Raw genomic sequence first — 15,583 nt, forward strand, 5'->3', positions numbered from 1 at the left:
GTCTTGTTTATCCTGTTTGCAGTGTCCCTGTGCTGCAGCTGCTGCTGTGCTGCAGTAGAGCTGGGTCAGACAGCAGCATGTGAACCCAGGACACACCACCAGAACAGCACCATCTGCTGCCAAACCACTCAGTCATTTCCGTTTCTGTAGTGTGCAGTGCCAGCAGCCGTGGGGTAAGCAAGGTGACCCTAATCCTGACCCTACACAACTTTCTGCCTCGTTCAGCAATTCACGCCCTAGTGAAGATACTGCAAGTACCTTATATACGTAGATGCATCTTGGTAATCAGGGTGTTGTGTGGTTTTCTGCAGGATTGTCCCATATCCCCAGACAGGGCAGTTCCATTTCTCCAGTTGATTCTCCTCTCTAATGTAGGTAATATGTGGTTATTTAGCTGTTTTACTGTAATTGTGTTCATTAATGTACTGGATGTGTAGTCTGTGTTCATCTCAATAGACAGTTCATACTATCATACAGTTCATACTTCTCCCATCCCCTCCTCTGTTTCTCTCTTTCTCTCTTCTCTCCTCTCCTACTCTTACTGCCTGGCTGAGGACAAGAGAGAAGAAAGCAGGGGTTAAGAAGAGGAGGTGGAGACCGTAAGAGAGGGTGAGGGAGCCGGGGAGGAGGAGAGGAGGAGGTGGAGACTGTAAGAGAGGGTGAGGGAGCCGGGGAGGAGGAGAGGAGGAGGTGGAGACTGTAAGAGAGGGTGAGGGAGCCAGTAAACTACTGTGAGCCTCGTAGGCTGAATATCAGATCAAACCTCCTACCGGCATTATTGAATTGCTCGCCTTTTGCTGGCGTAGCTGACTAAAACAATGTTTACGAGTGGAGGTCAACTGTGTGCGTCAGCCAGAAGACTAAAGATGGATCCCGGGAAAGGGCAGGTTTGGGAGGCACTGCTGAGCACTGCAAGGACACCTGTGACACGCACATGTACACGTGTTGTTCTGTCTTCTGGAAAGCCATTCTTATTTTGTATACAGTATAAATCTACCAAAGCTGACAGGCCCTACCTCCTGTCTGGAATGACAGGCGTCCCACCTGTCTGAAGTGTAGCAGGGTTCAGACCTGGGTCCCATGCTCACCAAGTCACACCTTCTAACACTATTCCAGATGCAAAAGGGATCTTACTTTTAAAATGGCATCACCCAGGGCACCCCTTCACCACCGACCTTTTGACCTTTGATTAACCCCTGACATCTCCCTCTGTGCCGTAGTTAAAGCTTGTTAATGGTCCTGACCTAGTCCTGCCCTCCAGCTGCATATAATCTACATACCTTAATTATATTACTTCTAGTAATTTTGTCATTATGTTTCTACATCATTTCATATTACCTTTACAGTGTGAAGGTTTATCATACCTGCTACGGTTGGCTTATGACTGGATTGCTTTCATTGAGGCATACACAATGCCACCATTTTTTGAGGAACATACACTTAACGTACAAGCAAACACCAAGGAAAACAAATGCAACTATCCGCAAATGCATGTAGGCATGCATTAATTCTCTCTCACATTCACATTATACACACACATAAACAACCAACCCCTCCTTTTAAGAATACATTTGTGCATCCAGCTGTTTATCCCCCTTATTAACAATTTAAATCCTAGCCTCTCTCTGCTGACCTCATCTTGTCGTCGTCGTCCCCCGCTCCCTCCCTCCACCTTCACTTTACATGAGATATGAGTGCCTGTCAGTCTACATGCCTCTAATGCTCTCCTCTCTCACATATGCACCCCCCCTGCCCACCTGCCCGCTCTCTTTTCCACATCTCTACACGTGTTTCTCCATCCATCTCTTGTTACTCCTTTCATTTCTTCTTCTTCTATGAGGGATAGCCCTCACAAAGTCCCAATCTACCACCCTCCCACCTCCCTCTCTCTTTCCTGCCCCATCCCACCCTGTCTCTCCCACCTCTCACCATACGTCAACGCTCCATAATTGCTTTTCCTGTTCCTCCGCTTAAACCTTGAGGATTTAGAAAAAGAAAAAAGAAACTTGCCTACGCCCCCACACAGACCTTTTCTTTCTCTTTTTTTCATTAATATCCTCTTCTCTTTTCTATCCCTTTGCTCAGCTCTGTCTCTGTTCCTCCCTGGCAGTCCTGTACAGAATGTCATTAGTGAACTCCTGAAGACATGTAGGTCTTTTGTTCTTCTACTGTTTCTAAAGTATTTTGGAAAAAAAGGCTGCACCTATTGTTTCTACTATGTTTCTGGTGTGTAAGGGGCAGTGTTCAGTTGGAACATTAGACACCGTACGTAGTTTCTACCCCGTTTCTACTGTGTCTCTACTGTTTCTATGGACCAGAGCGTGGCTGTGCCCGGCATCCCAGCATGGTAAATAATTCAGGGCGGGTTCACTTGAGCGTCTCACACTCCACTTCATTCAGGCCCCAGAGGAGCACAAGCCCACGTTTATTTTAAGATGCATCTACATAAAGCCAGGCTCACACATACACACATACACACACACACAAAGGCAGCCTTCGCAAGCGTGGCAAGCGTCCAGAAGAAAAGCGAAATCACGGGGGGGGGGGGGGGGGGGGAAACGATCGTTCTGGGTGACTAGTGAAAATGTTGTGGGAAGGAAGGATGGGGTAGAGGAGGTGAAACAGGGGATGGTCCAGGAAGAGAGAGAGAGAGCAGACACAGCTTTTAATCCGTTATCTGTCCCAAACCAGGCAGCAGCTATCCCGCCACTGACTTCTGCTACTGCCCCACAGTACACACGCTAGCCTGGTTGAATCTGCCAAGACACTCACACACACACACACACACACACACAAATGACACACTCATACACTCTTTCTCCTGCACACAAATGCACACCGTCCTAGTTCAGTCTGGAAAAATCGCTAACCCCCTGCAAAAATCACTCACGCACTTTGTCTCTCGTACACACAAACACCCATTTTCACTCCCGTGCACACAAACCCATAGTCCGTCATGCACACACACATGCAGGTGGATCCCTCTCAGGAGGGACTAGCTGAGCTAGGTGATAATCATATGTTAGCGCTAGCCCTAAAAACGGCTCACACTGGCACACACATGCACGCTCACGCCCATCTAGTTTACAGTAGAAGGAAGGTGCCATCTCTTAGCCCTCTCATGTATCTCTCACAAAGAAGAGATATACAGAGAATCTTACCGTGGAGAAGACAAGTAGTCCCATTCAAACTGGAAATGGCTCCACAAAACACCCTCCTCTCTCCTCTACCTCTCTCTAAGACGCACTCTCTGTCTCTGTCACACTCACTCTCTACCTCCCTCTTCCCCCTCCCTTCCTCCTTTCCCCCACTTCAGCCTCTTTCTCTCTCTCTCTCTCTCTCTCTCTCTCTCTCTCTCTCTCTCTCTCTCTCTCTGAGCGAATTCTCTGTTGAGCTGCATGACTGCATTCTTGACAGCCCTTCTCCACGTGTGTGTGTGTGTATGTGTGTGTGTGTGTGCTTTTTCACCCAGTGCACGCCACACACACGCATGCATTTGCTGACTAGATAACAGCCGCACGCATCGCAGCTCTTTTGAAACGCAGGTGCTCCAGATGCATACATGCTCACATACACATACACACACACACACAACCACACACAGTCATTAATTCAAAAACACTCAAACAGATGCCTTAAGCCACATTCAGAAAAATGTTAAAGGCACAGATTGCCAAACTGAATTCTAGCCATTTGTCTTGCAGATACCATCTTTCTTCTTTCTTAAAGACCCCACATTCTCTCTCACTACCTCTGTCTCTCTGGATTTCTTCTTGATCTCTTTTTCTTTGCATGATTTTGGTGTTATTAACAAATAGCGCCTACTGTCCTGAATACTGACAATGACAGCATAACACCTCAGAGAGTACATCAATCAGCTTTAGAAATGAATATAATAAGTGTACTTCATAACACACAATAGCTGGGTTACGGGAGGGGGCGAGGGTCAGGGCAGAGGGGGGGGGGGGGGGGGGGGGGGGGTTAGGAGTTGTGATTGCCTACCTGAGATACCAGCTTCCAGTGGAGCGGAAGCAGAACAGAGGCCAGTAGTCTGGACAGAGACATGGCACCAGGTACATCCCTCTTCCTGTCTCACAAGCCCCCTCTCCTGCCCTCACTCCTGCCAGTCCCTCCCTGTTGCCCCAGCCCCCAACCAAATGCCCCCCTGGTCTGCTTGAGCATGCCTGCCTGCTCACCTGTCTGTATGAGTGTGCATAAATAGATGTCTCTCTGCCTGCCACACCTCCTTGTCTCCCTACCTGTCAGTCAGTGGCCTTTTCTGGGAATTGTCTTGGTATATATCTGTCCAAGCTGTCATAAGCTCTCTCTCTCACACACACGTACACAATCTGTTTCTCTCCACCAAATCACAGAGTTAAAATCCCTGGACTGGGCTGGACTCTGGGCTACACGGTTCCCGGCTAGGCTGGGTGATCTCAGAGTAAAGGGTCACCATGATGTAGCCATATTGACAGACAGAATGACAGACTGGCAGGATGAAAGAAAGGAGTGGATTTTAATCGACACTCTCAATGCCACAATAAAAATGCATGAGGTAAACAGCTTCAAACAGAACCTTACCTCATAATGTGTAACAAGTGTGCCGTCTATCTGACTCCAGCAGGATGTCGTGCCTGGCTGGAAAAATGAGCACTATATAACTCTTTGATCACTCTGATACTCTAATGCTGTAAGAGTAAGAACAATTAAAAAGAGCCATAAATCACTCCCAGAGTCTACAGCTCAAGCCTTTTCCAAACAGAAACAAGCTAACCAGTTCAAGAACAGACAATAAAGTCAGCTAGCTTCAGAGTTACATCTGCATAGACAGCTAGCTTGTTTAGCTAGATTATCTAGCTGTAAAAGATTTCCCCCTCTCTCTGTCAGTCAGTTTTGCCCGTTCGTCAGTCTGTCTTTCGTGTACAACTGGGTAACTGGCTCCAAAGCTCAACAATAATCCTTTCAGTTTCTTCATTTTCCTCGTCTTTCCATACCTCTACAGAGCTGTTGCTTCCTTCATCCCACCATCCCTCCCTTCCCCCTCTCCTCTCCTTCCACTACCTCCCTCTTGTCTGGCTCTCATTGGCTAAGAGTTTAATCTAATTATCTCTTCCCCTTGACCTTGGCTTATTCAGCAGCTTGGGTTTGTGCACGTGTCACATGCACAAACACTCAGCCATGCTGACACCACCTGACAAAACAAACCCAATGTGCACAAGCGTTCACACAAACACACACACAAGCGCACACATTTAACACAAGACCCAGTAAAAGAGTCACTAATAAGACATGTATTTGTGTACTGTTCCATGCAGTCATGACAAAGATATTGTTTGATTAGAATCATCAAGTTTTAATCTTCATCATCACATCATCATCCACATACCCACCGTCATTGCTGTCACCATGTTTATTATCTTTGTCATTATTATCATTATCATCATATTGTTAATTATAACCATCATTATAATTATTATCATCAGTTTTTTCACCTTCAGTTACATTCTCAGTGTTTCAGTTGGTTATATACTTGTATAGTATCTTATTTTCAATAATATATGTAAAATCCATTGTCAATTGTTTTTACATAAGAATAAAGTCATCAGATTGAAGAGAGAAGACAAAGTATTTACACCATGAGGGACAGACTGAAGAAAATTTACAAGAGAAAGAGAGAGTGAAAGAGAGTGAGAGAAAGAGTTAGAAAGAGAAAGAGAGTTAGAAAAAGAGAGACACAGAGAGAGAGAGAGTTAGAAAGAGACTGGATGTTCTGAATGTAGTAATGAGTCGCCAGGACATTATGAGGTATCTCAACACCTCTGCACCTTAGATGATCTGTACCTTGTAATATTACCATGTTAATCTCAGATTATCTATCACTGTTTCCTAATCTCACATGTTGGATGTGGCAGTAGGATCTAGTCTGGAGGTTTCCAACAGAAACACTGGGAGAAGAGAGGAGAGCAGAGGAGAGCAGAGGAGCGCAGAGCAGAGGAGAGGAGATGGGAGAAGAGGAGGGGAGGAGGAGAGGAGGAGAGGAGGAGAGGAGGTGGCCTGAGTTAGTGGAGCAGAACGGATCAGGCCGACGGCTGTCTGCAGCTCCTATCTCTCTCTCCCTTTCTCTCTCTCTCTCCCTTTCTCTCTCTCTCTCCCTCTCTCTCTCTCTCTCTCTCTCTCTCTCTGTCTTTCACACACACACACACACACACACACACACACACACACACCAGCAGAGGCAGCCTGTCAAAAGAGTGTTCAGCCCTGCTTGAATAAACACACACAAAGACAAACTTGTACACACAATCTACTACTGACAGTCATGCTTGATCCTGTATACTGACCCCTTGACCCTCTCCACCTCCTTTGAGAGAGACAGACAGAAAGGACCTCGGTTCCTGACCCAGGATCACCTCCTCCCTCCCTCCCTCCCTCCCTCCCTCCAAACAGACAGACAGACAGACATGACAGATCTAGGGTGTGGTCCGTACAGTGGTGTACATCCAGACAGGATGATCAGACAGGAGATTCACATGAACTTCATGGACTTGAAAAATGCACTTTCAATACATACAAACATTTGCTACGCCATACTTTGTACTTTAAGGGTACTGTTTAAAGTGCCATACAATCATTACATTCTGTTACAGTCTAGGCAACATCTTTGTTGCTGCCATTGCCATGAAATCCAACATGTGAGGATAGAAACAGTCAAACCTTACCAGGATGGGACCACAGAATGGTAGGTGAGGTATTCCAGAAGAAATACACTAAGAGTTCATCAAACGATTCTGGAAACATGCAGCAGATAAGAGTGGAGATCTTATTGTTATTGTTGTTTACATTTACATTTGTAAAATAAATAAATACTATTACAAAGGCAGAGAGACCAGTGTACTGTTGTTCGGAATGAAGAATGTGTTTTCTGCATGAGGATATCTGTCATGCCCAGGTAGGGATGCAGCAAGGACTACCTCAACACAGGCACACTCCTCCACATCTCACACACACTGGATGGATTATAAGCTTTATCATCACCTTCATCTTTGTCAGATGTGAATTTGGATTTCCACCCGATATTAGCATCCCAAGGTGATCATCGTGTATTATAATCAAAACTCAAAATAAGAGTCCCTGTTATTTAGCCAAGTGGCCACAATAGAATCTAGTGCGTGCGTGCCTGTGTGTGTGTGTGTGTTACTACCAGAGATAGCCTGTACTTCCTTATGCACCACATGGCGCTGTCTTAACAAACAGTTATAACAACCAACGTCAATTGACATAGTCAGGTGACGTAGGTGACACAGTCTGGTGAGAAAGGAACACTGCTCCAATAGTCTTTCCCTAACAGCAGGCTGTGACACTACATGGCAAACAGTTAGCACCGGCAAGTCCTCCACAAGGAACTTATCACATCTCAGCAAACAGGGCAGCGCACTACAAAGTGAACACTACCAAATAGAACACTAAACTCTAGTACACTACACAACATAAGGTTAAGATGAGAGGAAGCTACTGATATACTGTATTATAGAGTTCTTCCTTTAACCAAGCCGCTTCACGTAACTAGCCTATGATGCTAATGATGCTAACATCTCTAACAAAGGTCCACTTCCAAGGTTTGCTTGGGTTGTCGTTATTTGACTTTAGTGCAAGTGGCATAAGAATATCATTTTAACGTTCCGTTCTGCACAAACATCACCCAAGTCAGAGAGAGAAAAAGAGAAAAAGAGAAAGAGAAAGAGAGAGAGAGAGAGAGAGAGAGAGAGAGAGAGAGAGAGAGAGAGAGAGAGAGAGAGAGAGAGAGAGAGAGAGAGAGAGAGAGAGAGAGAGAGAGCAAGGGTGGTGTCCTAATGACTGTGCAGGAAATAGATTGGTTCCAAAACAGGAAGGGGAGGTAGCAAAGCCAGGAAAGATGCTGGTTGGCTTGATATTTAGTTTTTAGGGGGGTATGGCTTGAGTAATAACCATAGTGTCATTGGTTGGCCTGATAGATGTTTGATTCTAGGACGGTCAGTTGGAGCCTGCAGCACCAAAGTTGAGTGCTCCTGCTGGAATCATAACATACGGATAAAGACAGCCTTCATGATAAATGATCTTTGAATGATTCCTGCCAGGGCTAGTACCAACATAACACTTTTATGTACTACGCTGCAAAACCAAATAACAAAACTACATTAAACAGGTAATTTCTACAAACTAAAATATCTAACTTATTTTTCAGCTAAAGGGTTTTTAGCTATTCTTTCTTTATTCATGTTTTCTCATAAAGCATAAACCCTTATGTTTACAAAACATTACGATATCTAGAAGTTTAAGAGTTTCAAACAATAGTTTCTTGGCACCGAGATAGGAAGCTTTCTGGTGTTTCATTTTTTAAAGATGTTGTGATGAACTGTCTTGGTGGACATACACCATCTGTTCCGTAGCTCGACAAAGAGAGCGTGAGAGAGAGCAAGAGAGAGAATTAGGAAACACAGCATACACACACAGTAAAGGACAGAGTATCTGGAAAGGTATAGAGCATGATGATCAAGAGAAAAAGAGGGATGCTGGGTTTGGTTTTCCATTTGCTGTTCTTCACGCTATCACCAACTTCACCATCATCATCATCCTCCTCAACCACATCATCATCGTGCTCTCAGGAGGAGATGCAGTCACAACGCAGTCCCATCGCTGGCCCAACGCCGTCATATCTCTTCCCCTTCCTATTGTGCGTCCTTCTCAGAGAGTCTGCTTTTTCCTACAATACCAGAGGGCTGGGATTGAGGGGCCAAGGGGCCTGGGAGGACAAGGGGTTGGGGGGCCAAGGGGTTGGGGGGCCAAGGGGTTGGGGGGCCAAGGGGTTGGGGGGCCAAGGGGTTGGGGGGCCAAGGGGTTGGGGGGCCAAGGGGTTGGGGGGCTAGGGTCCAGAAAGATATGGAGGCCAACAGGTAGCAGGGGATGGGTTAACAAAGTAAGTCAGGCCAGGTAATAGCAGGTGAGACGAGGTGAGAGGTTTGACAGCAGGGTTCGGGGTGGCATCATGCTAGGGGATGGGGGTGGCAGGAGGCTCTAGCATGGTGTGGTGGTGTGGGCTCCAGGTCTCTGGTTCACCACTCTAGGGTCCAGTCTCTCCTGAAGGACAGAGATTCACTTTTGCCCCTCTGTGTCTTCTTCTGGGGATCGGGTAAGCTCGCAGGCGGTCGGTACCGATGGGGCAGATAGGGGCGGGGCACATGGTGTGCAGGTTACCTAGAGGAGGGGCTACTGCACTCAGAGGCAGGGCAACAGAACTGATGGGCGATGTCATCCTCGTCCTCCTCTCTGAGAGAGAAACATGGAGATGGACAAAGGAGAAGAAGGAAGAGATGAGAGACAGAGAGAGAGCAAAAGAGGGAGGAAGACCGAGGGAGAGAGTATGTGTCGGTATAGAAGCAATGAGAGAATGGCAAACACAGAAAAAAGCAGTGTGAGGAAAGATGGAGGAGAGAGAGAAGAATACGGAATTCTATAGCTGCTGTACTACAACCCCCCACCAGGTGTCAGGTTTGGAGCATATAAAACCATCCACAGCTTAGTTACATCACCTTACAGTCAAATCTGCTGTATCTTATTTAGTTTCAGTTTTACTAGTATGCAGTATGTCTACTTGCTTTAAGATGTAATTAATCTTTTTACCAATTCATATGCTTCTTAACGTCTTAACATTACTAAATCCCCCCCCACCTCATTTCAGTAGGATGAGAATCAGAACCATGCAGAGGATGGGGGAGGGAGGGGGAGGGAGATGGAGGTAGATGGAGAGGTGAGGCTGTGACAGCATAGGTGTTAGATGATATGTGTGTGAAAAGGAAGCTGTACAGAGGGGGCGGGGACAGAGAGGGAAGGAGTAGGGGGGAGCAAAGACCATCTATGCAGGTTCGGTGACGGAAGGAAACATTGTCAGGCAGCGGTAGGGGCTGGTGTGGAGGATTGCGGAACTTCAGAGTTCTGCCAGCTCTCTGTGTGTGAGTTGGGGAAAGGTCGTGGAGAAGGGGGAAAAGAGGATTGGTAGGAGGGAGACAGGTTGCATCAGGCGCCTCCTGCTTCATGTCTGAGAGATGAAGTGGGACTCAACACTGAAGGTAAGTATAATCAGGGACATGAGGAAGGAGACGAGTATTGTGGGACCTGAAGTACTTTTAGGGACACTTTGACTTCTGTGGGTGTGGGGTTGAGGGAGAAACAGTAGGGATGATGTGGGACTGATGTGGTATGACAGAATAGTGGAGTAGTGGAGGATTGTGGGACCCGTACCTCTATAGAAGGGAGACTAAAGGACATGATGTGTGGGATAGTGGTGGAAGGAGTAGAGGATTGTGGGACCTGTAGTTCTAGGTGTCTCAGGCCCTTACCTTGCCTGCTCGTGGTGTCTGGCAGGGGGCAGGGCGCAGGGAGGCTTGGGTAGGCGGAGGCGCGCGGGGCAGCAGTACTGGTGGTGGGTGGAGTGGCTGTGAGCGGTCAGACTGGTGTGGAGAGAGGAAGAGGTGGAGGAAGCAGGAGGTGGAGCACTAGGAGTGCTAGTGAGGTTGGTACGACAAGTAGTAGAACAGGTGGTGTAAGGTGACCTGACAGAGAAAGAGAGAGAGAGAGAGAGAGAGAGAGAGAGAGAGAGAGAGAGAGAGAGAGAGAGAGAGAGAGAGAGAGAGAGAGAACGAATGAGAGCGAGAGAGAGAGAGAGAGAGAGAGAGAGAGAGAGAGAGAGAGTAAGAAGAAGAGAGAGAGTGAGCGAGGGAGGGAGGGAAAGAGAAGGATAGACATAAAGGAGTAAGAGAGAAAGAAAAAATAAAGTCAAGATAGAAACAGAGAAGAGCAGATGACAGACAAGCACACATAAACAAACACGTTAGCAACAATAGCAGTTTGCACAAAATAGTATTAGCATTAGCAGTTAGCACAGTAATATTAGCAGTTAGCCATTAGCACAAAGTAGTGTTAGCATTAGCCAATAGCACACAGCAATATTGGGAGTTAGCGTTGACCCTTAGCAGCCAGAGCATAAAGCGTCAGCAGTTAGCATATGAGTAGTACACACAGCTGGTTAGGACACAAGAAGGCACAGATAGATGAATAGATAGATAACAAGATTTAATAGATAGATAGATAAATAGGTAGATAGATAGGTAACAAGGCAGGTAGATATACTGTGTGTCTACAGGACAAGATGGGATGCAGTCTTACCCATCTAAAGCCCAGGTGACTGGTCAGAAACAACCCTAACTGTACACATGAGGGTTACAGGGATCTCACAGGGTTGAAGCAAAGATGCTGATAATTCAACCTAGCGGACCATCATTAATCATGCTCACTAGATCTCTATCATCAGAAAGCAAATGAGAAACAACTATCTATGGAATGATTTATCTCTCTATTTATCTTGCTCTCTCGCTCGCTCTCTCATTCGCTCTTGCTCTTTCGTTCCATCCATCCATCTATCGACCCCCAGAGAGTAGTAATTTTCCCAGCCCAGCCAGTCACAACAGCAGTGGCTGGGTGCCTCTGCAGTAGTCTGACCCAACCAAACTGTGGTTCATTTACATAGCAGCCTACACTGCAGAGGAGAGCTCAGTCTTCAGCCCTTAGCTTAGAGGTCCAGCTCCAGAATCAAACCTCTCACCGTTTATGCTGTAGTGTCATCGCTCATAATCTGGATGTATGCATGTGCACAGAGGATGCAATATAGTTTCAGTCAGCACGTCTTCCAGGTAATTACAGTTTGATAACAAATGTTGATGGTAAAATGGAGCCCGTTTTAGGCATTATGCTTCCGTAAAGCCTCTTATGCAACCGCTAAATATGAATAATCATCCTCAAACGAGGCCAGTCCGTTTTTGTCAGTCTTCGTAATGTATACTCATGCACAGGCACATGTGCTATCTAAAATGTCAAAGGCCTTATGTAAGCATGGGGGAGGGGCATGTGAGCCATGGAACCCAACTGTGAGGGGACCACAAATGAGATGAGATAGTTCTGAAAGATTTCCACACCATCAGTGTCCAGACTCTGGACTCTCAGAGGGTGACTTGATAAGACACAGAGCTAAACTGATTCACAACCAGTAACCTAGAGTGGTGTCTGCTAACTATCCAGTCATCATCATCCCTCCATTGCTCCATCTCTCCTTCCCTCAGTTGCTACAGCCCTTCTTCTCTCCCATGACTAAATGTCAGACTCATCCGAAGTGGACAGTCATTAACGACTCAACAAGTCAACAGTCTCTCACTATTTCTTCCATTATTTTTCTTTCGCTATCTTTTTCTTTCTCTCTCTTCCTCTCTGTCTCTCTGACTCTCCCTCATACTGTGGTACTCTCCTCTCTTGCAGTTATTAAAGGAAGCCACACAAAAGTACACAAAGTAAGAGCCACAATTATGTAATGTTGAGGATAGCGCAAGGTCACACAAATAGAGGGACAACACAGAGAAAAAGACAGGAGAAAGCAAGATGAAGATAAAGCGGAGAAGAACAAGGTATAGATTAGAATGAAGAAGGTTACCAAGGACAGAAACAAAGAGAGGTTGTCCAGGAGTGTGGCAGTGAAAAAGTAGAATTACAGTACTGATTTCCAGGTGCTTACAAACAGGAAGCTTACAAACAGTAAGCAGTTACAGACAATGGAAGTATAAAGAAGAGGAGTTCCATGTGATTCCTGGTGACTTACATCTCACATTGTACCTATCAATAACTGTGCTTCAACATGGAAACAATCAGGAAAAGGACTCCATAGATCTTACATTACAACCCTTGAGGGCTTTTTTGAGAGTGTTGCCCTGAGAGACCTGCAATACAGTATATTTTCTATATGATGACTGGAAGGACACACACACAAACCCACACACCCTACTGGATTTAGTCAAACTTCCACTGTCTTAAATCTCTGCATAAAGCATCCCTAATCCCGCAGTCCAGTGGAAGATGTGAAAGACGTCTATTGAAGACATAAACAAAGGCATGTACTGGAACAATATCATCCACTGTGACTGAAGGAAATTAGTAAAGTCTTGGGGCTGACTCTTTAGGATCCCTTTCCATCTAACAGAAACAACGTCAGTAGTTCAAAGTTCTGTTCTAAAGAGAAGAATCACCTTGAAAGGGAACGCTTGCTGACTACAATTCCCAAAAGGCCACACTCATCCCCCAGAGACTCATTCTTCCTGAATTCTGTTGGATCTGAAGACACACATCTTTTAAAGAGCTGACTGTAGGGTTATGCTGACTATGACTTCACTTAAAAAATATGGAAACATAATTATCATAATGCAGCATTGCTTCAGCAATGTGAACAGCATAAATATGATAGAATCAAGTTTGTGAAGTGCACTGCTACAAAATAAAAGATCTACAAACACTATACACATTTACATACACAAACACACAATCAGGCACATAGATACACATAAGTAAGCATTCCAGCCACACAACGATACACAATCATTTCCAACATTTTATTTTTTAATTCAGACATGAATTAAAATACTGTTTTCAAAATTATTCTTTTCTATCTCAATCTCCCTATTTCTTTATCTCTGTCTCTCTCTTTTTCTGTCTCTTCTCTCTCTTCCTCTTTCTCTCTCCATCTCGCCCACACTCATCTTCACGTAAGCACTTGTGATAACTCACCAGGTTCCCTGGGCAACCATGCTGCCTTGCCATGGTACACGATACAGAGAAAGAAAAAGAGAAAGAATGAAGGGGTGTGTGTTGGGGGGAGTATTTTACAAGCCTGTGTGCATTATGGGGGAGGGGCAGGGTACGGCAGAGATTAGTTTAACCAACACTGTAGTCTGTTGGTTTCAGGACTAGAGTTAAAATCAGGAAACTTTAGTGTTAGCATTGGTGCTAACTCAATGTTAGCATTGGTGCTAACTCAATGTTAGCATAGGTGCTAACTCAATGTTAGCATTGGTGCTAACTCAATGTTAGCATTGTTGCTAACTCAATGTTAGCATTGGTGCTATCTCAGTATTAGCATTGGTGCTAACTCAGTGTTAGCATTGGTGCTAACTCAGTGTTAGCATTGGTGCTAATTCAGCAGGAACCCACCACAGAACCGTATCCTCCACAACAACCCAACACTGACAGCCAAATCTAACTTTACACATAACGTCCCTAGCAAATGAGTAAGCAAACACCATCCCAGAGGAGGGTGTCACATCATGTGTTCAGCTACATTCAATTCACTTAAACCGTTTTAATGAAAGGTCCAGTTAGTGTCCTCTTGATTCTGATTAACAGACATTCATCTAGTTTGTCTCGTATTACTCAAAGAATTTCAGTATGACAGCTGGAGCCAACGATTAGACGAGTGTCACCACTAAGAGCCACCCACCAATCACCATGTCGTTATGGATCTGTGTCAATAATGTGTGTGTGGGGGGATGGGCGAGGAGGGATGGGGGGCTAGGCAGCATTACTAAACGACTAATGGTCTTAATTAGCAAGAGCTAATGGTCTATTGAAGATAGTCCAGTCACACACACACATACTCTTAGGCACCAGAACCGTGAACATTTTGGAATTCCTGGAATGCCATATTCCAAAGAATTCCAACCGAACTCATCAGTGTTTGAGATTAGTAGTCAACCAGGGGTATGATTCTGTGAAATCAGTCATCCAGATAGTTCAGTTTCATAACAGCTAGAAGGACATACTGACATGGTTGTTAAGGGCAACCGTGGCTGATGAAGACAGTTGTTGCCACAGTAACAGAAGCATGGGTGTTGATATGCTGAGGTTTTAAATAGATCTACCAAGTAGTTCTTTGCACATGGTTACCAATTCACATCTGCCCCCCTAACACACATGCTCTGTCCTCCTTCCAAATCCCCCCTTAAGACACACACACCTTTTCTCTATACTCTAGACACTGTATTTCACATATGTACATATTTCATGTCTTTCTCTTTATCTCACTTGCTGTGTCTTTCACACACACACACACACACACACACACACACACACACACACACACACACACACACACACACACACACACACACACACACACACACAGGTCACACACACAGGTTTTCTCCTGTGGCCTAGTCCACTCATGGAGGTAATTTATCACCACACTATTCATATCACTGCCAGCCTACTTTCCCCTTGCAGTGTGGGTGAGTGTGTGTATATGAGTGTATATGTGTATACAAGGGTGGATGTATGTGTGAATGTGTGTATGTGTGCATGTGTTTGTGCAGCTCTGCAGACAGACATGAGACAGAGGGAGGTCAGACAGTACTGGTCCAGTAAACAAGCCTGCGGCGTTCAACACCACCACTACTGTACCCCATGTTCTTCAAAGGCTGTATGCTCCTGCAAGGGTTTAGTTAGAGTGAGTTTCTACAGTCTAATCTCTACCAAGTATGACATCACAAACACAGCTTGCAGCTATGAGAAAAATAAGAAATCAGTTCAGACCACACCATATAACACTTTTAGATTTCACTCCCCTTCCCCATTACATTTACAGTAAGTGTGGTGGTGGTTGGGTGTATGTATGTACAGTATGTGTGTGTGTGTGTGTGTGTGTGTGTGTTGGTTCATACAGCATAAAAAAGAGAAA

The 15,583-nt window shown here is 45.3% G+C and overlaps 1 protein-coding gene across 1 annotated transcript in view; it reads right to left on the reverse strand.

The window, feature by feature from the left end:
• Positions 1 to 15,583, reverse strand: part of LOC136945326 (IQ motif and SEC7 domain-containing protein 1-like) — a 40,690-nt gene that overhangs the window by 21,846 nt on the left and 3,261 nt on the right. The window lies entirely within an intron of this gene.

This window comes from Osmerus mordax, chromosome 7, assembly GCF_038355195.1.
Source record: "Osmerus mordax isolate fOsmMor3 chromosome 7, fOsmMor3.pri, whole genome shotgun sequence".
In the NCBI taxonomy this organism is placed as follows: domain Eukaryota; kingdom Metazoa; phylum Chordata; class Actinopteri; order Osmeriformes; family Osmeridae; genus Osmerus; species Osmerus mordax.